Raw genomic sequence first — 26,361 nt, 5'->3', positions numbered from 1 at the left:
TGTTTTTTTTTAAATTTATATTTTACAATTAATATGTGGAGTGATAATGGGCACCCCATTCATATCTTGCTTTCTAATACATTTTCATGTAATGGTTTTGGCATCCACTAATTATATATGGTTAAATGGATTATAGCATAGAATGTTTTAAAAATGGTGATTTACAAATCATCATATATGTCTCATTCTTCTGAAAAGAGCTTTCTTTCATCACATATATATATATGTGTGTGTATATATATATATATATATATATATATATATTTACCTTTACTATCAATTCATGGATTTTTAATTCAGTCTGCTACAATCAAAATAATGTACTTATTTACTGCTTACAACAATTTCCACTATTTGCCACTAAAGTCATTGTTATCAGTAATTTAAGAACACCTTTACAATTCTAAGATGTTTTGATCTCATGAGACTAGAATTAATAATTTTAACTAAAGAGTATAAGTATTTATGATTCTTCTCTACCATAGAGAAAAGGAATAGCATCTAATCACCTACTGTATAAAATCACTGTTCTAAGGAATTCTCATGTGTTTTTCCCAGTCAATCCTCAAAACATATTATTAATATCTCTTGTAGCATTTGTTCCCCACCCCTTACCTACCATCTCATTTTACAGATCAGGAAATCTATACCTCTGAAAGGCTAAATAAACTGCTCAAAAACACTTAATTAGTAAAAGATAAGCAGAATTTAAACTCAGGTCTACTGGCTCTTTCCCTGCCTCACAGTGCCTCTCTGAAGTTCTAGTCACTTTTATTTTACTGTTATGATACTTAATAATGATCATATTAGTTGGAATTCTCCAGAGATACAGAACCAATGTATGTGTATGTGTGCATGTTGATAGATAGATGCATAGATAGAGAAATAAAGAAAGAGAGAGAGAGACAGAGATTTTAAGGAATTGTCTCAGGCAACTACGGTGACTGGCAAGTCTGAAATCTGCAGGGCAGGCCAGCAGGCTAGAGACCCAGGAAAGCATTGATGTTGCAGTCTTGAGTCCTAAGGGAGTCGGGAGACAAAATTTCTTCTTCTTCAGAGGACCTCATCTTTTTCTCTTAAGGCCTTCAACTGATTGGATGAGACCCACCAACATTATGAAGGATAATCTGTTTTACTCAAAGCCTACTAATTTAAATGTTAATCACATTAAAAAATACCTTCACAGAAATGTCTAGACTGGTGTTTGACCTAACATCTGTGCAACAGAGCCTAGCCAAATTAAGTCATAAGATTAACCATAACAGTGATATGCAGTGGATGTGCTATCTTATTTGTATATGTAATAGTGCCATGCTTCACACATTTGATTTCCCCAATGAGTTTAACTGTTTTTTTTTATCATTGGAATATATGTTCACATTTAAGTTCATTAATTTCTTGTTCTTTATTGGTTGTGTTTATGAATTCATTAAACTGTTTCTATTTGCCCATTCCAAATGATATGTGTAATATTTATTATGAAGTATGATATGTTATCTTTTTAACTGGAAGCTATAACAATTATAACAGCCATAGGTAAATGGCTTCAAATTTTAACTTAAAAAAGTCCTTATCGGCGATCCTTTTTTGCTGGTCTTATGCACCCACTGTTAGTGCTTAAAAACAATTTTACAGTGAAAGCTATGAGTAGAGATTGTCTTCTTCCATGAGAGTTAAAGTGACACAGTACTTCAGAAAAATTCTTCACTAAACCCTCTTCTCCATAGAAGAACACTGGGTCCTAGAATTTTGAATATCAGAAGGGCAGAACCCCACTCTTTCTTCATTTCTAGTCCGTACCTTTAGGAGATGTGCTTCTAGGAAGGCCAATATAGGCTTCCAGAAAAGTAGAAAAGTATAGTCACTCTGAGATAGACATTCCCTGACTATAAGTCCAATCATTGTTTCAATTCATTCATTGGGTTTCTAAATAATCTCAAACTCCTAAAATCCCCACATTCTTTCATTAATTGTTTAGAATAATCCAAATTTTTCACCTCAAATCTCCTGTTATTTTAAGACGATGCATCAGCAAGTTCAATAACTGAAAAAAGCAAGTGGTAAACCCTGTATGTCCTTTCTTGCCTATGGTCCAGGTACCACTTCATTTAATCTTGACCTATTCCAATTATTTTCTAATTGTATCCTTGTTGTACCCCAACTACTGCCTGGACAATTTTGTATTTGTACTTTAGTTCTGTAACCCTAACCCTCAGACTATGGCTCAGACTCAGCGCTTTAGCTGTTACTTGTTTTAAGTAGAGTTGTTTTAGCTCTTCAGGATTAATTTTGAGTTGCAGATTACTTGGCTGACTTTATATTTGAATCTCTTTCAATCCTTTGCATATACACTTTAGACAAAAGATTTGTTTTAAAAATAATATAACACTCCATGTGGACTGACAGCAATAGGAAAGGGATCATCTGGACATGTACACAACATCTATAACAGAGACTCATACCTCGAATGTGTTTTTAGAAACTACTGATAATTTTTTCAAAAATTCTATAAGTTTTGGTCATTTGATTGAAAGTTTTGGTATTGTTTAAAAAAAGTGATTATCCTGTTGATTGTGAGGAACATAGAATATAGTTACTTCCTTCTTTATATTTTTGATATTAAAAGAAAGAAAAGAGATATGAAGAAAGTACAGTGGCTCATAGTAAATTTGTATTTATTACTGGAAAGGACCTGACGGCATTACCTGTTTGGCTTTGCCTTTGATCTTAAATATATCCTAGAGTTTCAGAAAATATTCTTTCTCTCAAAATGAATGAAACTGAAGCAGAAAATTTCTTTTTTCTTAATTTTATTTTATTTATTTATTTTTGGTACGTGGGCCTCTCAGTGTTGTGGCCCCTCCCGTTGCAGAGTACGGGCTCCGGACGCGCAGGCTCAGCAGCCATGGGCCACAGGCCCAGCTGCTACTGCGGCATGTGGGATCCTCCCAGACCGGGGCACGAACCCATGTCCCCTGCATCGGCAGGCGGACTCTCAACCACTGCGCCACCAGGGAAGCCCTGAAGCAGAGAATTTCAAGGAAAAGTTAAGGCCTCAAGGGATAGGCCTGTATACAGATTAGCATGACTGAAAGTTGAACAAAGGGGCAACCCCAAGTTCACTCCTGACCTTTTCCCTTCACTCAGTGGCATTTATATGAGCTTAGACTGCAAGTATTCCAGATATGGCAGAAAGCAGATCTGGGCATACTTCAAGCTATACTGATTCTCTTTTGCTCCAAAGAAATTAGCAAGTTTTTTTTTTATTTTCTCCCTGACCCCTGACATAACCAAAAAAAAGAAAGAAACGAAAACAAAACAAAACAACAAAAAACTAACAACAAATGAAAAAGGAAAAAAAATGAACTGTCTCAAGGTAAATATAGGAAACTAACAACATATTCTAAATTCTATATTGGCAGATAAAAATCTAGTTTTTGTTAATAACCTACAAGGCAATTAAGTTAATTTGAATTTAATCCTGCTCATTTGATAAAGAAGAAATTCTTCATGGGGAATTTTAGAGAGAAAAATTTAAGGAACACCAGGATGAAAACAATTAAAATGAAAACCATCTTTATATTCAGTGATGATGTTTCTGATAACTCAATTTTTAATAGACCTTTCTATACAAGTATTGTACTTCTATAATAAGAAGAAAATGTTAATAGCAAAATTAACATATCAAGAGCTAGTCTCATATGCTACCATTTGTGTTGAACTCATTAATTTCTGGAAACTTACTAGCAATGATTTTTAAGTCTTCAACAAATGTTTGTGTTAAAGCAAAATTAAATTATACACAAACATACAGATATCATAACATATGCATTCACACACACACACACAGTCATTAATCTTGATGCATTACACAAAAAGATAAAAACCTCTGTAGTAGATGCCATTCATTCCCTATCCCACATATTTTCACCCCAAATGAGTTCACCAGTGGTTTTAGTTGACAGTTTCCAGCCTACCTTCGGTTTTTCATTTAATACTTTATTTTTTTATTTTTATTTTTTTAGAATCTATTTTATTTTATTTTTTCTTAACATCTCTGTTGAAGTATAATTGCTTTACAATAGTGTGTTAGTTTCTGCTGTATAACAAAGTGAATCAGCTATACATATACATATATCCCTCCCTTTTGCATCTCCCTCTCACCCTCCTTATCCCACCCCTCTAGGTGGACACAGAGCACACAGCTGATCTCCCTGTGCTATGAGGCTGCTTCCCACTAGCTATCAATTTTATATTTGGTAGCATATATATGTACATGCCACTCTCTCACTTTGTCACAGCTTACCCTTCCCCCTCCCCATGTCCTCAAGCCCATTCTCTACATCTGCGTCTTTATTCCTGTCCTGCCCCTAGGTTCTTCAGAACCATTTTTTTTTTTAGGTTCCATATATATGTGTTAGCATATGGTATTTGTTTTTCTCTTTCTGACTTACTTCACTCTGTATGACAGACTCCAGGTCCGTGCACCTCACTACAAATAAGTCAATTTTGTTTCCTTTTATGGCTGAGTAATATTCCATTGTATATGTGTGTCACATCATCTTTATCCATTCATCTGTTGATGGACACCTAGGTTGCTTCCAAGTCCTGGCTATTGTAAATAGAGCTGCAATGGACATTGTGGTACATGACTCTTCTTGAATTATGGTTTTCTCAGGGTATATGCCCAGTAGTGGGATTGCTGGGTCATATGGTAGTTCTATTTTTAGTTTTTTAAGGAACCTCCATACTGTTCTCCATAGTGGATGTATCAATTTACATTCCCACCAACAGTGCAAGAGGGTTCCCTTTTCTCCATACCCTCTCCAGCATTTATTGTTTGTAGATTTTTTGACGATGGCCATTCTGACTGGTGTGAGGTGATCCCTCATTGCAGTTTTGATTTGCATTTCTCTAATGATTAGTGATATTGAGCATACTTTCATGTGTCTGTTGGCAATCTGTATATCTTCTTTGGAGAAATGTCTATTTAAGTAAGACCTTCTTTAGTTTTGTCTTGTGAGGACTTTTTTAATCACTTGATCGAGGTATGATTGACATATAAGACGCTGTACATATTTAATGTACACAACTCCTTGAGTCTTGGGATAAGTATATACCCATGAAATCATCACTGAACCACTCTCAATGCCATAGACAGTAGTTCCATTACTTCCCAAAGTTTCCTCCCATCCCCTAGATGAGGATGATGATGATTTTGTAGGTGCATGATGGTAAGAATGTTTAACGTAAGCTCTATCCCCTTAGTGAATTTTAAGAATACAATACATTATTGTTGAAGACTTTATTGGTACCTAAGAACTTGCTTGGACCTTGAAACAATGGGGAATGGGGTGGTCAATGAATAATAACAAGATTTCCCTTTTCTGGAAGGAAGATTCTGAAGCCTGTTCTATATCATTTTCCAGAGGGTCTTAGAGGGCTAAGTGCCCATAACCCAAGCTTCTCTTCCCTGCCTCACACTTTCTTACTTGCACTTCCTGGGATACTCTCTCACATACATTCCTTGTACCCAAATTCTTGTCTCTGAATCTGTGTTTTGAGCCATCCAAACTTGACATAATGGAACAAGGCAAATATAATTTGTTCATTTGAGTTACCTCTGCTGCTGAAATAATCAATAATAGAAATAGAAAACCTAGTGAAATGGAATTCTGACAGGACTGTAAGATGACCAAAATATATTGACTGGCTTTCAAGTTAATTATTTTACATATGCAGGTTCAAAAGTGTCCTTGAACCACTATTTTCAAACTATCTAAATAAAACTACTTTAAGTGAAATGCACATTTATTTTTAGTGATGTAGAATAAAACATAATTCCTCACTAACAAACTAATTGGAGATTCCCTCCAATTAATTTTAGTAGGATTTCAACTGTTCATATTTGTAAGTTGTTCAAAAAAAGGGAAAATAATCCTAGTAAATATACTCCTGACTATTATAACTAATATACTCTCTGTTGAAAAATGTGTTCTTGGTTTAATCTTCAAAGTTACTTAACTATCTCCAGTGGATTCTGTTTTGAATAAATTTTGGTTTTAGTTTCTTTCTTCTTGCCATAGAGAATAAAGCACTTCCCTAAGAAAAAACCTGAGGTGATTCATGCTACATGCCTTAAAATACAATTTTCGTTATTTCCTTTTAAATTAATTTTGGATATTTATTATATCCATAATACAAGATCACTTACAGCACACAAGAGTGAGATTGTGCAGTTGGGATTGCCCACAGCCCAGCTCATATGAGTAATTGTGAGTAGTGTAATACCCATGTTTTTTATTGGCTAATGCTTTAAGGTGGCATCTGTCATCAGCATCCTCATATAAACTCACCATTGCTACAGCATCTGTTCCATCACACAGTGTTCTATTTCTGTGTCTCACACATCTAGCAAGAGAAGAACAAATAGGCTATTTTAAAATAAGTTGCCAGTGTTTCTAAATGAGAACTCAAATCATCTTTGCAAGAAATGTATGTGACAGAACAGGAATAAGCTATGACATGTGACTTTAAAGAATATTAAAAAATGAGTTAACCGATTTATTTAAATTTTAAGATTATGCAATTAAATAATTACAGGACAGGTTTATGGTCCTTTTTAATCATATTTTTTAAAAGTATGTGTAACTTAGCTTTTATTCTGGATTGAAATAGCATACAAGTGTGATGAATCTTTTTGAAACTTGGTAGATTCAACATAGCTAATTTTCATTTCACTAGAAATGAAACTTGAATTCATCTATGTATTCATCCTTTCATTCAAGAAATGTTGATGGATCATACTATATACTAGGACTTAGAGATAAAATAATTTTTTGAAAAAGCAGTGACAAAAGTGCCTGGTTTCACGCAGCATATCATTCTAGAAGAGGAGGCAGAGAATAAGAAAATAAAACAGTTAATATATATCAGGTGCATAAGGGCTGTGAAGGGAAATAAAGGAGGATGTGGGGATAAGAGTTGCAAAAGAGGGTATTACTTTAGAAAAATCTATCTGGGAATAAGTTTCCTATTGAGTGGAAAATTGTATCTCAAGCACAATTGATAATTGGAATCAAAGATTAAAGAAATATATAGTCACATTTTCCTTTTAGAAAAGGTGATTAGAAAACATCCTGAATGGTTAAAGTTTTAACACTGCAAAAGCTAGTTAGAGAAACCATCCCTAAGAATCAAAAAGTACATGATTCTACAATCCAAAAGCAGAGTATAAAAGTATGTAAGAAATCTCAAACAGGCCAATCCCTAGGAGAGCTTTCTATTGTGCTTCAATGCAAGCATTGTATTTTAATGCAAACCCTATACATAGTTTACATGACTTAATGGAGAAAAGAGCGTTTTGTTTAAAAAGTGCAGCATAAATTATTACCATGATGTTAAATTATTCCTTACTGCTTTACAACTATTTGAGAACATTTTGTATGAGAAGAAAATGTTCAAATATAAATGAAGCCACCCAATGTGTGAAAGGTAGCAGCATTTTGTGGCACATGGTGTGTCGCTCAAAGAAAGAAAAGGCATGACAAAATTCCATTTAGTCATGTATTTATTCAATGAATTTATTCAAACAGTATTCATTTCAGACTAAGTAAATATGCCACAGAACAAGTAAGAGCTTTCAGTTTTTATTGCTGTCCACTGAATGTAAAACACTGCCATTGTTTGTATTTTAATTAAACAATGGTTAGAAAATAGTTGTTAAAGTGTAAAACGTATATTGTATGTAATCAAGGAATCATGTTATATTTAAAGCAAAAATTTTAACTGATACTATGTTGAACTATAAGGAATGTATTTTCTGAACAAATAATAAGTGAGTAAATCAGTGGAAATATTTGAGCAAATGCAAGCTCTTGCTGTAATATTAAGGTAGGATCTTTTCTTCAACAGGGTTACAATGTAGTTATAAAGAAGCAAGCATATTAACATAATGGGCAAATACTAAAGAAGTAATAATTAGGTATTACATTTAAGACTGAATCTGCATACTGTCTGATGGTGTGTGTATGTCATTGTGGTAGTCATTCAGGGTCCAGAGTCAAAAGTCGTGGACTCTACCTCTGCAATTTCATAAGAGGGTAATTTTGAGTTTTGTTGTGTTCATCTCTAAATAAAATATGTGAAAGAGAAATAGGGAGAGAGGGAGAGAGAGAGAGAGAGAGAGAGAGAGGCTCAAATGAGGCAATGCATCTGAAAGGTACTAAAAGTGGTTTTGGTTTTAACCACCATTAATATAAAATTTCAGAAGGGTGCTTCACTGATTCATTCATTCATCCTATGCTTATAGAGCCCCATTTATATATCAGACACTGTTCTATGGCTAGATATAGAGCATAGAATAGACCAATCCCCTACTCTGTGCAAGCTTACATTCTAGGGAAGGGGACAGAAAATGAATAAATAAACAGATATATCACATATCAGATCAGATTGTAAACACTATAAAAATATAGCAAAATAAGGGGATGCAGAATGATAGCTTTTGGGAGAACTAATTTAAGCAGGGTAATTGGGGGACTCTGTTCTGAGACATGTCACGTAGTAAGAGATCTGAATGAAATAAGGATGAAAACTATGAGGTATTTTAGGGTTAATAGAGTTTCAGGAATATAGGTAAATAAATGAAGAAGCATCAGGGGAAGTAAGCTTGGCATATCAGAAAAGGAGCAGGGAAGGACAATGTGAGTGAGGGGTCAGTATGATAGGAGATGGGACTGGGATTTTGTGGAGAAGGGTCTGACATGAAAAAGGGATGGGGATTGTCAGGAAAGGCTTAGAAAAGTTGCAGAACTTTATTAGAATCTGGACGGAAAGTTGAAATTTGTATAGGAGAAGAAAAGGCAGGGACTCCAAGATGAGGGAAACCTGAAAAAGAAGTGAGTAAAACAAACATCAAAATATTGAGTGGGGGGGCTTCTCTGCTGGCGCAGTGGTTGAGAGTCCGCCTGTCGATGCAGGGGACATGGGTTCGTGCCCCGGTCCGGGAGGATCCACATGCCGCGGAGCGGCTGGGCCCGTGAGCCATGGCCACTGAGCCTGCGCGTCCGGAGCCTGTGCTCTGCAACGGGAGAGGCCACAACAGTGAGAGGCCCGCTTATCGCAAAAAAAAACCCCAAAAAACTGTCATCATTATCAAAAAGCTTTTCAGTAAACATCACTAGGACAAAGTCTTCATAACAAAATGTTCTTTTATTAAAATATTACCTTTTGAATTGAATTTCATATTTTCTGGTTTCCTACATACTCATAGAGTATAGCAATGTAGACCATGGCATTTGGATAATGGGATTATTTTTAATCGTTTATTTTTTCCATGTTCCCTAAGTGAATAATTCTGGTTCATTATGTCTTCCTTCTAAAATGCAATATGTGCATGCATCTGTGTGATTTCTATTTATTGAAAAATTTTCTTTTTCTTGCTAATTAGAAACAAGGAGAGCTTAAAGTGAGGTTTTCCTTTCAATTTAATGCAGAGGTGTTATGAAAATAGCAACTTGCTACCTGGAACTATTTGGAAGCATCAATGATGAAAGCAAGATTTTACAATAAAAAAAATATTTGTTAAAGATAATGCAGTAGTTGTTAGCATATCCAGAATGAATGCAAAACTCACATACAGTCTTACAAATTTGACTATATGGACTGTGGCATATAATGACCCATGAAAAATTGGTCAATTGTCCTGTACCCTAAACATCCATGTAGTAACAGTAATAGTGATAATAGTAATTATAATTGTAATAAAACAATTACGTTAAAAATCACTTTGACATAGAAGACTCTCCTCAAACACATGATCTATTAGGAAGATCTAGGAGACATGACACAGAATTATTGTTGATTGCATTCAGGCATATCAGTAATTAAACCTATAAATAACTATCAGTTTTACATCAGCTCTAAAAGCCTCCTGTCTTTCTCTCACATTTATTCTCTCTCTCTTTTTCTCTCTCTTTCTCTCTCCGTCCCTCCCTCTTTCTCCTACCAGGACACTATTATCTGGTGGCTAAAATCTGACTGTATCTTACCATTCAAAAATATTAACTTCCAATATACGCTGATGCTAAAATGATAGTGCCCGGTTAAAGCAGTGTCTTTTAAAAGTATTTTCCCCTCATATATCCCCTACAATAATTTAGAATAAAACAAGTATTTTCAAGAAAATTTTTAGGTTGACAATTAAGTTCTAACAGTTTAAATAGCTAAAACTTTTGAAATTTTGCTCATTAAATATTGCCATTTTAAAATGAACAGGTTATGTCAGTCTTTTAATAACATACAGTGAGATCTAAATATAATAATGATCTGAAACACAACATTAATAATTAAAAAGAAATACATGAACAAATATAATACTATGTGGTCTTTACTTCTTTAGATCATGTTCAATCCCAGTGCCTCCACAGAATTTTATGCAAACCTATCCTTTTAATATAAGGTGTGGTTAAATGTACTAGAGAAGGGAGGTGTAGGAAAGAAGCTGCTTGACTCAGAAACCTTAATCAGTCTTAGGAAAGAATCCATAAGGAAGTGAGGATCAGAAAATGAATTTCCTTAAAAGCATCTGAGCTTGTTGTATCCTGTAACCCCAGGCTATCTGTACCCCAATTGGAAGACAAATGGTCTAAGGAGGCTGCCTGCAAACTGGGGACAATCCCTTGGAGAGTTTGAATATGCAGACTAACACTGGTTCCTTACTTAGTCCCTTTTTTTTTCTGTCACATATCACAGATGGCATGCAATGCTTCCTGCGTAAACAGTAGAAGTTCCACATCCTGGAGAGACTGACAGAGTCACACTTCTATTTGCCGAGAATTTTTTGACTTATTGAAGTTTGCATGTGCACAGTTGAATGGACTTACATACTATATATTTTATAGGCTTAATTAATTAATACAATGCTTACAAATGGACAAGTGGCCTACAAATATTTCTGCCAAATAAACATATATTAAAGATAATATATGATTAATAATCCAAACATGAGCAAATATCAGAAAATGGCAGAACTGATACTTATCAATCAAGTTCAATCTTCTGGTCTGCCACCCTGCCACACAAAAACAGTGATGGTCTAAATATGACAAGAGGTTTGTAAAAAACTTCGAAGTCATCAAAAAGACAATTTGAAGTATAAATGTACATCTGTAATTATTAAAATCTTTAAACTTAATCACTTATAACATCTTTGTATTTTGTGATGGCTTACGATGTAGTACATACTGCATCAGTAAAAGAGTATGTGGGGCTTCCCTGGTGGTGCAGTGGTTGAGAGTCTGCCTGCCGATGCAGGATATGCGGGTTCGGGCCCCGGTCAGGGAAAATCCCACATGCCGTGGAGCGGCTAGGCCCGTGGGCCATGGCCGCTGAGCCTGCGCGTCCGGAGCCTGTGCTCCGCAACGGAAGAGGCCACAACAGTGAGAGGCCCGCGTACCAAAAAAAAAAAAAAAAAAAAGTATGTGTAAATAATTTATAAATAACTAAACATATTTGGGGATATTTGTCCAAAAATATTTTAATGGTGGGTTGTATTATCAAAAAACTTTGGGGATCCATTGTCTAGAAAAAGCCTAGGGTTAATTTTGCTATATGATAGAAAGAACAATCACTCTGCACCTGCCTATTTAGAAATTTTGTCTGCATTATTTCCTCTGTATATTTTGCACTAAATGGCAAATATAGAAGAAACAGTCAGGTTCCAATAATGCTTATGATAACATAATTATGCTATTCTACATGTATAAATAGTATTAATAATATGATTTTCAGGTAATTCATAATTAAATAACTAAAGACAATGATTTTTTTTTTGAATGATAGAATATAAAGTTTGGGAGAAGATACATAATTAGACACAATTTTCTTTCAGGATGAATCATCCCCACAGCATTCTTAGTCAATGTAAATTCCAGCAGAACTTCCAAAATATTTGAGTCATGAGCTGAATACCTCTTTGTCTTAAGTAGGCATTCCACAGAGAAGCAGAGACCTCTGCAGAAACAAACAAATCTTCACCAGTTTTACAAGTTGGGCTTAGCTGTATTCATCAATTCTTTCACAGATACAGAGTTTGCATTTAAGATTTTTTATGTCTGTGTCCTATAGCTCTGGGCAGGTGTTCAATTTTGGGATAACATTACCATTAATTTATATGCTTCAGGTTAACAAACATGGAACAATTAATATTTTCTTTTCACTGCTAACCAAATTATAGAGTCTTCATTTCTGGAAGATGCATGACCTGAAATACCACTGTGCTTTAAATAATCGATGGGTACCTAAAATGTCTTCTAATTGAGTTCCTTATTTCAGATCTGAGAACTGCAATTCAGACAGAAAGAATGCAAAGAAAGTGCTTTACAACTCAAAGTAAAATTCCCTCAACTTAGAACACCTAACCACCTGAAAAAGAACCAGAATGAATAAATGAATTTGTCTGCACTAATTAACAATTTCCAACCTAAGCCATATGTGAACAGACTGGACTATAATGTTGAGGCTGAAACTGACTTGAAACAATGGAAAACTCAGTTCTAGAAATGGTTATAAGAAAGAATTGTAAAAATTGTGAAAATGGATTTTCATTTGTCATTTTTTTCAGCCACACTTGCAAACACAATTATAGCAATTTTACCAGTAGTTGTGTGCAAATTTGAATAGTAATTATACACATGCACAGCTTCCTTAGAATTTAATGCATGTCTTTCTAATACATTATTAACTAAAAGTTAACTGCTTTTTGCTTAAATAAAATAGTGAGATGATTTCAGTTACTCATAACTAAAACAAGGTTTAGTTTTTCTTTTCTGCTCTTTAATTTAGACTTCTATTCAAAATTGATATTCAGGATACCATCAAACATTTTCCAATAACCTGAAAGGAAAAATGCATTCCACTCAGAGCAAACAAACATAAACCCAGGTCCAAGTACCAATGTAGATTTAATCCTTGATATCAAAATTGTTTTTGTGATTTCATTAAGGTTAAGCTAAAAAGATTTCAAGCAGTTTGCCTCAAATTGTGTCTCAGTTTTGCTACTATTCTAAAATATAACTCATTAAAGGTTGTTTAGTAAGAAGATGGGAGAAAGTAAAGAATACAGGGAAAATACATTGTGTATTTATTTATAAAATCTATATTATTTTAATATATTTTTGTGTTGCCAGACTGAAAATCTGTGTTTCTTCTAAATGCAAAGATACTTAAAAATATGCATTTTATTTTTAGCATTTTGCAAGTAAATATACGATGATCTTAGAGTTTAAAAATATTCCTAATCACATCCAAGGATATATGAATTAGACATAATTCTAACATAAAATAGTTATCACACAATCACAAAGTATGAAAAGTTCTTACCTATGAGTAAGGAGGCTGAGAACTTTTAAAAAATCAATTTAACTCAATTCAAAAACATGGTTTGCATATATACACACCTCAAATTATTGTAGACATTGACAGCAAAAGTTACTAGTGCATGTTTCCTGCCACTAAAGACTTTATATGGTACAGGAGTCATAAGTATCACCAAATCTAAATGCTACCTTGGAAGTAATACAAAAATGCAAGGAAAGCATCATTCATTTTTTAATGTTGTGGCCTATTCATAAATACTTGAAGAAGTGACATTAGAGCAGATCATTATAGAATGAGAAGAAATTTCACAGGCAGAGAAGTCAGAAGGATATTACATTCTATCCCATTGCTGAATTCTTCTTTTATTTTCTCATTTCTCATTTCCTCTTGTATTTCCATCATTTCAAATATTATCTAATCATTTTCAAACTTTCTTATCCCTCAGGTTTTGTTTGAAAGATAATTTTCTACGAGAGATTATCTATGAACCAACAACATTGAATAGTTTTTCCTTATATTCAGTTTGAGTATCTTAAATGTTAATTAAATAATTTAAGCTGCTCATATTTACTTACATAACTATATTTGGTCCAATGTATGATTTTATTTTATGCTTTTTTGGGCTCCTTTTTGTTCCATCTTTTGTTTTACTGACACTTCTCTCTGCAGTGATTTAAAAATTAGGGTGCTAATTTCAATTAAAGATTTTGAATTTTTTTAAAAAAACTTGTGTTTATTTGTATTAAAATTAAACCATTTATTTTTAGTCTCTTACTCATTTTCCTTACATTTCTTTCCTAACATTTTCCTCAGTTCACATGTAATTTATCTTGAGGTCACAAGCAACATATTTAAAAAATAAGTTTATCTTTTAAGTTTTTTAATACTTAAACATTCTATTTTAGAGTTATAATTACAATAGTTATTTAAATGCATTAAAACCCTATGCTTTCCAATAGACTTTAATACCTTCACACATTTATCTTGGTTTTTAGCTGTTAAATGTTCATAGCCATTCCTTTGTTCATATTTTGCTCAACTCTTGGTGATATGGAAAAATTATTCCAGAAATTTTTTGAGGAAAATATATTTGAGTGTTATGCTTTTGAAGCTATACAGGGCTCTGAATGTTTCCTCCACACAGGAACAATGTCTTTGCTGGGCAAAACGGTTTTGAATTAAAATTGTTTTTCTGTTAAACTTCTATTGACTTTGCTTCACTGTCCTCCTGCATTGCTGCATAAACAAAACAAAACAAAAAAGAAACCCCATGAACTCCTTAGAGGAAAGTCACTATAGAAATATAGCAATAGGGACTTCCCTGGCGGTCCTGTAGTTGTGACTTCGCCTTCCAGTGCAGGCGGTGCAGGTTCAATCCCTGATTGGGGAGCTAAGATCCCACATGCCTCAGGGCCAAAAAACCAAAAACATAAAACAGAAGCAATATTGTAACAAATTCAATAAAGACTTAAAAAAATGTTTCACATCAAAAATTTAAAAATTAATAAAAAAAGAAATATAGCAATAAAGTCACTATAGAACTTACCAATAAATAAACCGTTTTCTCAGAAGTCAGTGGTCAAAGGAAAATCACTTTCCCTCTTTGGAGAGGGGAGCGGTAACAATATTCGTCCCTTGCCAAATTTGGAATATTTCAATTGAAAAATTTTACAGACATTATAAAGAACGAGTTTGCAATATCTAGGTAAGATTAAAATTTGAATCTTACAATCCTTTAATTCCAGTTCTAAGTATGTAAATTTAAATAAAATCTTACAAGCATGTGCAAGAATTTTTATTAAATTGCAAACAGTAGAAAAAATGGATAACTTTCTGAAAAAGATGTATATTTATTGACATGTAGAGGAGTTGAAAATATAATTCTGACATTAAAAATACAAATTGAAGAATACTACATATAATGTTAAATATTTTTGAAATATTTAAAACCACATAAACTATATTATTTTATTTTAGTTTTATTTTAATAAATGTTATACATGGGTATAATTTAAAGACACACAGTTATAAAATTTTATTTTATTTTATTTTTTATTTTTTATTTTTGTGGTACGCGGGCCTCTCACTGTTGTGGTCTCTCCCTTTGCGGAGCACAGGCTCCGGACGCGCAGGCTCAGCAGCCATGGCTCACGGGCCCAGCCGCTCCGCGGCATGTGGGATCCTCCCGCACCGAGGCACAAACACGTGCCCGCTGCATCGGCAGGCAGACTCTCAACCACTGCGCCACCAGGGAAGCCCTATAAAATTTATTAATAAAACAGTGCTTCCGTGTCTCTGCACCTAACGTCTTTATCTCCAAAATCAACAATTTTGACCCTTTTAGCTGATTATTTTTGTATATTAACACTGTATTTCTAAATAACATGTAAATACTTCAGCATCTCTATTTAAGGTTTATGCATTATCTATTGATTTTGTAATAATAAAGATAAGGATTTTGTTCTCTTTAATAATTCCCCTCTATAACCATTCTCTCACATCCTTCCATCACATCTATTTATCAGAAATTTTATTAGATCTACATTCACCATTTGCATTGTTCTTACTATGTGATTGCTATCAACAGGTCATTCAAGAGTTATCATATGATTACTTGTCTTTTCCTTAAACCTATGTTTTCCCTGAATAACAGTCTTGTTCTTTCTACCTATCAGTAAAATATCTCCAAAAATTGCTAATTATATTACTCTTCTCCTTGTATTAAAATGCATTAGGCGTTCTATCAATTTTATCTTCTGAAAGCAACCTTTCTTTTTGGAACTTATAAAAATCAGGTAGCTAATTAGTTTTTCCACTTGTTGATTTAGGATTCAACTTTCTTGAGCCTCTTAAATTATTTATCACACAGCCATTTGCAGTCTTATCTTCCAATATAGTTTTCTGTTGTCTCCTTGCCTGCTCTCTTGCTCATTACAACTTTCTGTTCGTTTTTTAAAATCTCTTTATTAGTAACTTTAGTAGAGTTTTAGAGGTAATCTAAAGCAGATGCTTGAGTTCTATCTGCTACCTTTATACAACACACAAATTCATCAGTATTTTTAATTTGGGCAAATCTGGGAGCTGTGAAAGTTTATTGATGTGGAATTAAGGGTACATGAATATTTTATGTAGTTGTTTGCAATTTTTAAAAATATTTTTAATGTGAAATTTAGGTTTCAAAAATCCTATTAAGATATTTGGTCTACATAATAGAGTTCTTGAATTTTCACAGTACTATATTACTACATGATAATGAAAGTTTTAACCCATTTAAAACAATTAGAAAATCCAAAGTGGGAAGAGATAAAAATGGACCTCAAGTAAAACTCCCAGTACAAAGTAATTAAAATAGTTGATTCTTGCTTTACTAGTGTTTTCACTTTTTTTTTTCCTCTGGAAAAGAAAACCATTGCACACAAATAAATATGCAATTTTTTCCACAGTGTGCTTGGAGAAACCAAATCATAATCCTATACCCACATGTATGATGATGTTTAAAAAAGAGATCTGTTTCCATTTTCCTCAGACCAGCTGTCTGACATTTCAAAATATAAGAAGTACTGCTCAGCTTGAGTGAACTCAAAAATATCTCTGCAAATGTATTTGAACTCATCTTTTGAAATGTCAGTTTGGGACGAAGTGATATGAGTTACTCATTCAGGTACTGGAATATGTGTAAAGAGTCTAAAAATTTTTAAGGAGAAATAATGAGGTTGAAGAGTCTATTTTGAATAAATCAAGGAAGTAAAAGTTTGTGTGACTTATTTCATTAAGATAATTAGTTATTATTATGATACTTAAAGTTTCAATATAGAAATGTTATTGTGGAATTTGTATATCAAGATATTCATTTAATTTTCTGAAATTTTCCCTTCAAATATTCTTTTTAATTTATTTAATATTCCATTGACTATTTCACTTGCTGTTTTGTGTACATGTTGAATATCTTTGTGTGTCCTAACATTTTCTTTTTACAGAGATTTATTATACAGTTGGATATGATTTATCCTGTTTCTGTTGAATAAGTTGGAGGTGCAAATGGAGTGGCTGTAAACCACATATCTTTAAAAATTAATGATGAAAATGGCATAACATTTGGCTTAACAATTGCATTGTGAGCACTTAGTCCAAAGATATGAAACTTATTTTCACACAGGAACTTGTACACGAATGTTCATAGCAGCTTTATTTGTAGCAGCCCAAAGCTGGAAGCTACTCATCTGTCCTTCAATTAGTGAACGGTTAAACAAACTGTGGTACATCCATACCATGGACTACTACTCAGCAATCAAAGGGAATGAGCTATTGATATGCCAACAACTTGGATGAATCTCAAGGAAATTATGCTGAATGAATAAAGCCAATCTCAAAAGGGTACATATCATATCATTCCACTTATGTAGCATTGTAAAATGGCATAATGTAAATGGAGGATTTATTAGTGGTTTCCAGGGGATGGGGTAGAGGGATATGTGTGGATATAAAAGATAACATGAGGGAATATTTTAGTGACGGTATGAGTATCCTGATTTTCCTGGAGGATACACAAGGCTACATACACATGAAATAAAATTGCATAGAGGGCTTCCCTGGTGGTGCAGTGTTTGAGAGTTCGCCTGCCGATGCAGGGGACACGGGTTCGTGCCCCAGTCTGGGAAGATCCCACATGCCGCGGAGCGGCTGGGCCCGTGAGCCATGGCCGCTGAGCCTGCGCGTCCGGAGCCTGTGCTCTGCAACGGGAGAGGCCACAGCAGTGAGAGGCCCGCGTACCGAAAAAAAAAAAAAAAAAAAAAATTGCATAGACATACACGCTCATATACACACACACACAAATGAGTGCATTTATAACTGTTGAAATGTGAATAAGCTCTATAAACTGTACCAATGATATTTCTTGGTTTTGATTTTGTATTATAAATGTGTCACGTTAACATTAGGGGAGATTTAGGGATTTAGGGAAGGGTAATGTGACTCTTCTCTACATTTCTTTGCAATGTCTTATGAGTCTATAGTTATTTCAAAATGAAATGTCTACAAAAATGCACTTGTAGTAAAATACTTTTAACAGGCAAAACCTTAAGAGAAAATGCAGTGTTTTAGAAGTTTGTGTTTTGGGACCCTGTCACATTTTCAAGGTACTACTGTTCTCTACTATTTTTCTCCCATTGGTGGGCCTACAAAAACCTTTGTCCTCAGACTAGTCCACTGTGTAAGTCTGCAGGGAAGCTTCACAAACAAGCTATGAGCAAGTGACTGGAAGTGATTTTTTAAAATAACAAATGGGGGCATTTCCATTCTGCAGTTTTGGGCATTTTTATTATTCCTTTTTATTTATTCTAAACATGGAATGGAATTTGATTCTAAGACACAATAATGCTGGGAATATATTTTATAAAAGTAAAGAAAAGGAAGATTTTTTCCCCTAGACATTTTGTTCTCTGGAAAAATTATGTTTAATATTTAAAATAATATATTTATGAAATACACCCATTTTCATATTTTTTGTAATTTGTATTTAATAAACAAATTCAGTCTAACAATAAAAATTATTGTTGAATTCTAAACCAAGGTTTTGATTTGTGATGTATGTTCATGCTTAGTCCTTTTGGTGAATCATGTTCTTCCTCAGAGGCGATCAGTACTGACAGTTAAATCCATGTTCAACTACAACCAAAAAAGGACTGATAGTATCTTTTTAAAAAAATTTTGTTGCAGTATAGTTGATTTACAATGTTGTGTTAGTTTCAGGTGTCAGCAAAGTGAATAAGTTTCTTTCTTTTTTTTAAGATTCTTTCTACATAGGCCATGACAGTGTATTGAGTAGAGTTCCCTGTGCTATACAGCAGGTTCTTATTAGTTATCTATTTTATATATAATAATGTGTATATGTCAATCCCAGTCTCCCAATTTATACCCCCCTTATTCCCTCCTGGTAACCATAAATTTGTCTTCTACATCCATGACTCTAATTTCTGTTTTATAAATAAGTTCATTTGTACCCTTTTTTTTTAATTCCACATTTAAGTGATATCATATGATACTTGTCTTTCTGTGTCTCACTTACTTCTCTCAGTATGACAGTCTCTAGGTTCATCCATGTTGCTACAAATGACATTATTTTGTTCTTTTTACAGCTGAGTAATATTCCATTGTATTGTGTGTGTGTATATATATATATATATATATATATATATATATATATATATATACATACTGCATCATTTTTATCCATTCCTCCATTGATGGAGGAATTTGCATTTAGGTTGTTTCCATGTCTTGACTATTGTAAATAGTGCTGCAATGAACACTGGGGTGCATGTATCTTTTTGGAATTATGGTTTTCTCTGGGTATATGCCAGGAGTGAGATCGCTGGGTCATATGGTAGTTCTAGTTTTAGTTTTTCAAGGAACCTCCATATGGTCCTCCATAGTGGCTGTACCAATTTACCTTCCCACCAACAGTGTAGGAGGGTTCCCTTTTCTCCATACCCTCTCCAGCATTTAATGTTTGTAGATTTTTTGATGATGGCCATTCTGACTGGTGTGAGGTGATACCTCATTGTAGTTTTGATTTGCATTTCTCTAATAATTAGTGATGCTGAGCATCTTTTCATGTGCTTTTTGGCCATCTGTATGTCTTCTTGGAGAAATGTCTATTTAGATCTTCTGCCCTTTTTTTGCTTGGGTTGTTTGTTTTTTGATATTGAGCTGCATGAGTTGTTTGTATATTTTGGAGATTAATCCCTTGTCATTTGCTTCATTTGCAAATATTTTCTCTCATTCTGAGGGCTGTCTTTTTGTCTTGTTTATGGTTTCCTTTGCTGTGCAAAAGCTTTTAGGTTTAATTAGATCCCATTTGTTTATATTTGTTTTTATTTTCATTACTCTAGGAGGCAGATCATAAAAGGTCTTGCTCCAATTGATATCAGAGTGTTCTGCCTATGTTTTCCTCTAAGAGTTTTACAGTATCAAGTCTTACATTTAGGTCTTTAATCCATTTTGAGTTTATTTTTGTGTATGGTGTTAGGGAGTGTTCTAATTTCATTCTTTTACATGTAGCTGTCCAGTTTTCCCAGCATCACTTGTTGAAGAGACTGTCTTTTCTCCATTGTATATTTTTGCCTACTTTGTCATAGATTAGGTGACGATAGGTGCGTGGGTTTATCTCTGGGCTTTCTATCCTGTTCCTTTGATCTATATTTCTGTTTTTGTGCCAGAACCATACTGTTTTGATTACTGTAGATTTGTAGTATAGCCTGAAGTCAGGGAGCTTGATTCCTCCAACTCTGTTTTTCTTTCTCAAGATTGCTTTCACTATCCAGGGTCTTTTGTGTTTCTATAAAAAATGGAAAATTTTTGGGTCTAACTCTGTGAAAAATGCTATTGGTAATTTGATAGAGATTGCATTGAATCTGTAGATTGCCTTGGGTAGTCTAGTCATTTTCACAATTTCGATTCTTCCAATCCAAGAACATGGTATATCTGTGTCATCTTTGATTTCTTTCATCAGTATCTTATAGTTTTCTGAGTATAGTTTTCTGAGTACAGATTTTTTGCCTCCTTAGGTAGGTTTATTCCTAGGTATTTTATTCTCTTTGTTGCAATGGTAAATGGGATTGTTTCCTTAATTTCTCTTTCTGATCTTTTGTTGTTAGTGTATAGGAATGCAAGAGATTTCTGTGTATTAATTTTGTAGCCTGCAACTTTTCCAAATTCATTGATGAGCTCTGGTAGTTTTCTGGTGGCATCTTTAGGATTTTCTGTGTATAGTATCATGTCATCTGCAAACGGTGACAATTTTACTTCTTCTTTTCCAATTTGTATTCCTTTTATTTCTTTTTATTCTCTAATTGCCGTGGCTAGGACTTCCAAAACTATGTTGAATAATATTGGCGAGAGTGGACATCCTTGTCTTGTTCCTGATCTTAGAGGAAATGCTTTCAGTTTTTCACCATTGAGAATGATGTTTGCTGTGGGTTTGTCGTATATGGCCTTTATTATGTTGAGGTAGGTTCCTCTATGCCCACTTTCTGGAGCATTTTTATCATACATGGGTGTTGAATTTTGTCAAAAGAGTTTTCTGCATCTGTTGAAGTGATCATATGGTTTTTATTCTTCAATTTGTTATTATGGTGTGTCACATTGGTTTGTGTATATTAAAGAATCCTTCCATCCCTGTGATAAATCTCACCTGATCATGGTGTCTGATAGTATCTTTAATGGAGTCAACTAGTTTTACTACAATCACTAACATTTCCACATTTACCTTATGTCCTTTTATCACTTTAAAATAGTTAATAATATATATTTGTCCTATCCACATAGCTTTCATGTTTTTATAAGAGTAACAAGGAGGAAAGACATGTTTTTATAAAAGTAACATGGAGGGAACATGAAGGAAAAATTGTTTTTCAGAAGGCTCCGTTTTGAGCCAATACGACTAGGGAAAGCCCTTCATGGATTTTTTGAGTTATGATTGTTGAGAATCTGTGGCATAAGTTTACCGAAGAAAATGACTTTGGGACTATTTTGCTTAGTTGAAAAAATGGAAATTTAGGTGCATGGTAAAGGGAAAGATGAAGAAGGGTGGAAAGAAGAAAATCAGAAAAATAGACACTCAGAAAGAATCTGATGAAAAGTATTGCTCCAGAGAAATTCTCTGTGATATTCCAGGCCACAAAATTACAGGACATTGAAGTCAAATATCAATTTTCACTGACTCTGTGAAAAAAATACCCCTCTTTTTTCATGTATTTTAAGAAAATTAGCTATCCTATTCAGAACCTACACATTCTGTAGCAAAGTTATAGGGATGTTTTGCCAATTACAAAGTAAGTCAGTGTGGAAAGAAAACAGGAACAGAAGTGCCATCAACCAAGTGGGGACATTGGAGATTTCAGCAGGAAATGCACTGAAACATGAGGTAGCGGATAGAAATTATGCCTACCAGAATTGTCAAAATACTTGGAAATATTGTGGACATGCCAAAAGTGATTAAATCAAACAAATGATCACCCCTGTTTTTAGAATAGGGGCAGGGGCCAACTGAAATAATTTTATTTTACAAATTTATGGTAGTATAAGGTTACTCATTATCACTGTCTTTCAACTCTCTTCTATTCCTCTGTTTCTCCTTTATTTTATTTTTTCTTTCTGTGTGTGTGTATAAGTACATGCACATTTTCTTCTGGAATTTTTTTACTTTGATTTTTCAAAAAAAAATCTGTATTTTTATACAAATAATAAATGCTAATGGTAGAAAATACAAAAATAAAAGGCAGAAATTATCTCACTAGTCATATACAAATGTCATTAATGGAACATACCTTCTTTCCATATTAAAAAATTGCTTTGTATATGCCTTTATAATTTGATACTTTAGAACAATCTTTTTTATGTACATATTCTTCCAAGCATTTAAATGTTTCCATGGTGTCTATTATATAGATGTATTTAGCACTTCTTATTGAATATTAGAGTTTCTGATTTTTATCCATTAAAAATATCATTATGTTTAATCTTTTAGTCCATTTTTATTAATTTATTTCCTTAAATTTTAATAAGTGTAATTGTTGATGTAATGTTACCCACATTTTAAAGGCACAATAATATTGTGAAACCACCCTACAAAAGATGTTCCAGATTCACTTCTCACCCATAGAGTGTGAGAGTACATGAGATTATCACTGCCAAGTTTTACTTAGAAGCCGGTTCCATGGACAATCAACAGTGGTATTGAAAGCCTGGTTGCAAATGTACCCCTTACTTACTTACGTCATTGAGCAAATGTATCAGTTTTCCCCCCAGCAAACTATTGCTAGTTATATTATAAAATATATTCTCATATGTGGATTATTTATGAATTTCAAGTCAGTATATGCATTGAATTTTTTTTTTTTTTTTTTTTTTTTTTTCGGTACGCGGGCCTCTCACTGTTGTGGCCTCTCCCGTTGCGGAGCACAGGCTCCGGACGCGCAGGCTCAGCGGCCATGGCTCACGGGCCCAGCCGCTCCGCGGCATGTGGGATCTTCCCAGACCGGGGCACGAACCCGTGTGCCCTGCATCATCAGGCGGACTCTCAACCACTGCGCCACCAGGGAAGCCCCTATGCATTGAATTTAATAAAAACCTTTCTCTGAATATGAAAAATAATACAGCTTATTTTTCACATATCAGCAAAGACTTCTGGAGTCCAGAAGATGGTTAGAAAAGTGGAATTTTAAGTGAAGTGAGTCACTCTCACAATGTATCACTTCAATCCTGTGACTCTTCTGAGCACACTTTTCCTACTTCTTCAGCCCCAAGAGTCCTTGTTATTTCATTGTCTACGTCTTCGTATGATGCCAGTTGTTCAAGATGCTGGAGGCAAAGAGCAGCCGACGAACTTCTGGGCAAATCAGTGTGGCTCCTCATCAACTTCAGCAGCCTTGGCCTCCTAATGCACTGCAGTATGGGCACTTGTAGCACATTGATATAGGGATCATTAGAGAATAAACCAACCACCACCAACAACAATAAAAATCGGTAGCTCTTTAGATCACTATAATTTATTTGAATATCTTGTTCCTTATTCTTTGCTATAAAGCTGGCTACTAATACAGATAGTGGAAGATTTTATTCTGTTCTTGATATTCATAGAAAGTAAAAAAAAAAAAAAAGAATGCTGATTATAATATGAACCTGTTTAATAAGTGAAGTCTCTGATGAGTAGTGCTTTAATGTATTGTTAATGTAATGAACATTACATTTAATGTATAGTAATGAAATAATTTATATATTTAAACCTTCATTAATTTATTAAAATGCTATTAATTCATTATTTTTAAAATTAAATACCTAACTGATAATCAATTAGATTTAAATAAAATTAAATCTAACATTGTTATATAAAAATTTGGGTCATTAATAGACAAAGGGATTCCAGGACTGTTGTTTTTTGTTTTTTTTTTGCGGTACGCAGGCCTCTCACTGTTGTGGCCTCTCCCGTTGCGGAGCACAGGCTCCGGACGCGCAGGCTCAGCGGCCATGGCTCACGGGCCCAGCCGCTCCGCAGCATGTGGGATCTTCCTGGACCAGGGCACGAACCCACATCCCCCGCATCGGCAGGCGGACTCTCAACCGCTGCGCCACCAGGAAAGCCCGGGATTCTAGGACTTTAAAAAAAATTCTTAAAAAACAATAATGAAAAAAAATTTGTTTTTATATTAAATTAAAATGCAACATATAAAATAATGAATATATTAGCATTAATCTGGTTGTGAACTTCAAGAGCTACTATTGATTGCTTAAATATATTTTAATATATATTATATATATTATATATAATATATATATTATATTATATATTATAAAATTATATATTTTAATATATTATATATATTAAATATATATAATATATATTTTATATATTATATATACATTTAATATATATAAATATATTTTAATGAATCTTTACCTTTGGGATCAAAATAATTGACATCACCATATATGTATTCTTTTCAGGAAATCATGGATCTGAAAAAGTAACTTCATTAGAGTATCTTGTTGTTTCATTAGGGTATCTTATAATTTCAAATATAACATATACCATGGGTTAAATTTTGCTTTGTTCTTGTTTTTCCCAAATTCTCCCAAAGAAAGAATGTAGCTGTGACAAAAACGTTTAAAACAATTATGTAAAAAATTGCTAAGATTACATAATATTTTAGGGAAACATGTTCTTTGGTTTATGGAGTTTTATTTAGATTATTTTTATAAAGACTGTTGCTGTGTTTTCTTCCATGGTTAACGTGAGCTTCCTGCCATCTGTTTGTGTTGTCTGTTTATCTGTCCACACACCTCAGTTTTGTTATTTTCTTGATTTGGTCCATTGTCTCCATTGTATACACAAACAAATTGTGTACATGATTTTGTGTACATGAGACAGTCTTTTTCTCCATGTAATGCTCATTTAGGATCCTTCCTTTCTTGTTTTCTCCTATTCATTTAACTGACCTGTACTGTATTATTTGGCTAATTCCTTTTAGATTTAAATAAACCTGAAAATTGGAATACTTTTTTCCATTAATTGTTTCCATTAATGGAGAATTCTTGGGTACTGCTCTTTTTTCCTGAACAACTGGTTATCAAATTTATTCTTTACTTCTGTTACATTATAATTTTCTCACACAGAGTCAGTGCCATGGGTTAAAATTTCCACATCTTACCAGCTGTTGGACTACTCAGGGTGCCTACTTCATTTCCTCAGTCTTCTCATCATCAATATGCAGCCAATAATTACACAGACATGATGGTTGGAGTGTCAACATTAAATAAAATAATTGATGTAAAACATCACATGATGCTTAATACATAGCAAGTCATCAGTAAATACTAGCAAGTCTGCTTATTAAAAATGCTTCTGTTGTTCTACTTTGAATGCAATGAAGATATATTCAGGCTTATTAATACATTGAATTTAACTATAATACCTTTTATAGGGTAGTAACCATTCAATGTGTCATATCAAGGTGATTCTTCATATCTTTTCTTCATGAAAGCTTAGTACGAAAGCCAGACCAAGTAGAGATCTAGGGAGACACGAGCCACTTTCACCATTTTGAAGCCAGAGCAGTTATCCCAAGCAATGAGAAATGCAAACATAGTAGCCTTTCTTGTGTAAAGCTGTAGTATGACAGAAAAAGACAAATCTAGTTTTCATGCAATGCCATCATCCAATGTAAGTATGCTAAGAGTATGTCCGTGCCAAGAAATCAACACATGGTCAAATATAAGATTTCCTTGGAGATTGAGGCCAAAGCCAAATCACCCTCATTGTCTTCTCTGATTAACCTTCATTAGACCAAAAAATGACTTTCATTGCTGTCCCTGGGGCTTCATTTTACAGCTGTTCATTCTTTCAAAGATATGTAATAAATACTATTTAACAACCATGACAAAGACGGAGAATAGCAAGGTGGAGAATACAAAGGATTCTGTAAG

The 26,361-nt window shown here is 33.8% G+C and overlaps 1 long non-coding RNA gene across 2 annotated transcripts; it reads right to left on the bottom strand.

The window, feature by feature from the left end:
• Positions 1 to 2,837: 2,837 nt before the first annotated feature.
• On the bottom strand, positions 2,838 to 26,061 carry LOC141278702 (uncharacterized). Of its 2 annotated transcripts, XR_012331753.1 has the most exons (4): positions 25,851 to 26,061; positions 24,836 to 24,894; positions 6,357 to 6,411; positions 2,838 to 3,021 (listed from the first exon to the last, which is right to left on the bottom strand). It is a non-coding gene; the product is annotated as an uncharacterized lncRNA (long non-coding RNA). The 2 variants fall into 2 exon arrangements; XR_012331754.1 differs by lacking the exon at positions 24,836 to 24,894.
• Positions 26,062 to 26,361: the final 300 nt, after the last annotated feature.

This window comes from Tursiops truncatus, chromosome 5 (genome assembly GCF_011762595.2).
Source record: "Tursiops truncatus isolate mTurTru1 chromosome 5, mTurTru1.mat.Y, whole genome shotgun sequence".
Taxonomy (NCBI): Eukaryota; Metazoa; Chordata; class Mammalia; order Artiodactyla; family Delphinidae; genus Tursiops; species Tursiops truncatus.
This window is presented reverse-complemented; position numbering and strand designations above follow the sequence as displayed.